The sequence below is a fragment of the Ostrea edulis genome, chromosome 5 (genome assembly GCF_947568905.1).
Source record: "Ostrea edulis chromosome 5, xbOstEdul1.1, whole genome shotgun sequence".
Lineage (NCBI taxonomy): Eukaryota > Metazoa > Mollusca > Bivalvia > Ostreida > Ostreidae > Ostrea > Ostrea edulis.
This window is the reverse complement of record NC_079168.1, coordinates 62,595,995-62,599,078: the sequence shown is the minus strand read 5'-3', so window position 1 is coordinate 62,599,078 and position 3,084 is coordinate 62,595,995. Positions and strand designations below refer to the sequence as shown.

The 3,084-nt window shown below is 37.5% G+C and overlaps 1 pseudogene; it reads left to right on the top strand.

The window, feature by feature from the left end:
* Positions 1 to 790: 790 nt before the first annotated feature.
* Positions 791 to 2,868, top strand: LOC125652461 (uncharacterized; annotated as a pseudogene).
* The last annotated feature ends 216 nt before the right edge of the window (positions 2,869 to 3,084 follow it).

Genomic DNA, 3,084 nt, shown 5'->3' with positions numbered 1-3,084 from the left:
ATAATGGTTAAAAATGAAGTGCGAGATACTGTATAGGATATATTTCTGTGTAATTTTATGAACTTATGTAACTTGTCAATCAATTAAGTTTTATCCTTCCCTTGTTTGGTATACATAATTGTTTTAGAAGATATGCAATTTTAATCAGAATTAGAGCAATGTTTAGCGATTGTTATTGTAAGCGCAAAATGTATCAAAATAGAAAGCATAAAGAATATGCTACTAGGTGATGTAAAATAATGCGTATTTCGGAGATAATGCAGGCATGAATTTTCAGCTTGCATATATAGTTTATATATATATATATATGGTATAGATATGACATGTATAAAGCAAAGGTACAGACAGGGTATACACAGTGTATATCCAGGGTATACCAAGCTTAGTATACCCTTGATATGTCCAGGGTATACCAAGAGTATAGTAAGGGTATACCCATGGAATACGAAGGGTATACCCAGGGACCATCTGTGGTATACCTAGGGTATACACTTAGTATACCAAGTGTAGACATAGGTGCTATTCTGAGTATACTCGGGGTATATCAGAGATACACTAAGGTCACATTCTTCCTATGAGCAGTTCCCAGCCAAAAGTGACCATACGTTATCGACAATATAGAACGTTTTCCCCAATGATTATTCATATATTATTTTTTACAGATGGAGACCGAAGATGATGAACAGTCCTTTGCAGAAACAGTGTTAGAAAATTTGAATCTAGCCAATATATACAGCCCATTATCTGAGACTCCGCAGCTTTTTCTAAGGAGAAACGAAAGAATATTTGGACGAAGTGTAACAATGCATGGCTGCACTATTCTTTTGATGTAGACGGGTGTGTCTTAGAATTGAATTCCTTGGAGGCGATCACAATGCCTTTTCGACACATAACGCTGTTACCGAACGATGTTGCCAGTCTAAGGGAAGTTAGAAGTGTTTAAAAAACACGTTAATTTAACACAATTTAGTAAAAATGAACTGATGAGCTTCTACCATAGCGTTGGATTTCATTTATTTTATGAAAGGGGTTGGGAATGTTGGATCGGTTTAATTCACACCCGCCGAAGAAATTCGGTAGCTCTAGCAAAGGTGCAATCCAAACAGCAAACCGTCAACTTTGTTATGGAGTTTCGAGAGAAATTCAAAGTTATGTTGATGGCTCTTGCCTTGCGTGGAGAGGCGACTCGAACTCTTCATAAGAATGACATGAATAATGTTCATAGACTGTTTGTCTTGCCCGATGATTGTTCTGTGATATTGAAATCAGGTTTCCTTAAACCAGGTATCTCAAAATGAGAACATGAAGCCCATCATGTTTTGTTTCCGATTCAGAGAGAAAATGACCAGCGGATTATCACTCTGATTTCAATAGCAATTTCATATTGCGAACAACCCTTCATGTTGCTGCCAATATATCGACAGATGGTGATGTTGATCTCCTGTGGTCCACCGCAGGGTTACAAGAGATCATCGGCCATAGAGGTACTCTAAGCACCTGCTTATTCTCCGCAGATTGTGGCAATTTCCGAAGCAATTTAGACGGCAGGCCAATAAATATTTTAAAAGAATATTCTAAGAAATTGTTGTCGATTTCCTGACCAATTGCAATTTGTTCAACTTTATGCTGACATTCCACATCGTAGGCCAAATGTCCGTTTTCATTCAGTCTCAGCATGCATTGAGGAGGCCTGTGCTTTCCAGGGTCTACATCAGACGCTTTTCAAAAGGATGCTGATCATTACGTATCCACTCTAGAAAGCAGTTCCATGCTGATGAGAAATAATTCTTGCGGTTGAGTTTGTGGTATCGCAGGATACACTTTCACCTGATCACCTGTATTCTCGGGACTTTTTTGTTCCGAAAATTTTTGAAGAACTACTGGTTCCTTTCCCACCGCAAACAATAAAATGCATACGACATCTGGGCATATGGATGTGTTAAGAACTCAGAGAAATGCTAAGAGAGTTTCAAAAAAACTGGAAATGTGCTTACCACCTGGCAATCTTATCAATTAGAATTAGCCTGCGAGAAAGTGCTATGGGGGCAACCGCTTTGTTCTAGAAGCACAAAATATTCGATTAATCTGGGACCTGGCTGTTCAACATCTAGCCGAAGCGTAACGGATCAGTTTGGATTTCTGTCAATATAGACGTATTCCACATCCATGCAAAACGATCGAAGCATCCCTCCCCCTGAATTTTTTTGTATTCTTAGAAGATAGGACAGGCTTTAAAACATGGAAATATGGAATGCACCGGAGCCAACCCCCAATAAATATTGACCAGTCCCTTCTATGCAATAAGCAAGTAGAGACAGTACTAATAAAGCTATGGCAATCAAACCTGATACACATTCACGTGCGTTAAAAGTCAGTAATGCATGGATAATTATATAGGCACAGTACTAACGTGGTTAGGATGATATTCAAGCATTATAGACAGAATGTGTGATGAGATAGTGCAGCGTTTCTATATATGGGTGTTCATTTAGAGAAAGATAACACGAAGCAATGATGAGCAAAGCTGGTACACATGTTCCCCATGGTGAGAGGAAGATGCCTGTAATTCCTCAAGGTCAAAGGTAAAGGTCATATCATAATGGTTCGTTATGAAGGAAATAAGTATTAATGAGACAGTCGGAGATTGTGAAACTTATATACATGTATACATGTCCACATGGTATTGGTGTCAAGTCCATTTTGAAAAGTAATATTTTCGCTTCTCATGTTTTACTTTATTAAAGTAGTAAATCCATTCTTCAGTTTGATATTTAACAATGTCTTCTAAAAATCTAAAAATCAATGCTCTTCGACATTAGAGAAAATGCAGAAAGAATGTTGTCAGAGCCATTTTGTCCGGAAAATTTATTTGGGTGTTAAACATTTCTTTCATTATTCTATTGAATGGAGATACTTTTGTGCATTGCTCTTATTTTGTCTTTCAGCAAAGCGGTTAATCTTCAACTTATGAACTCACAAAGTGTAACCGTCTGTCCGTAAACTTATCAATTTTGGACTTCATAAAGAAACATTGGTTCAGTTTTAACCAAACTTGTCTCAACGAAGGAAATAAGTTTGTTAAAA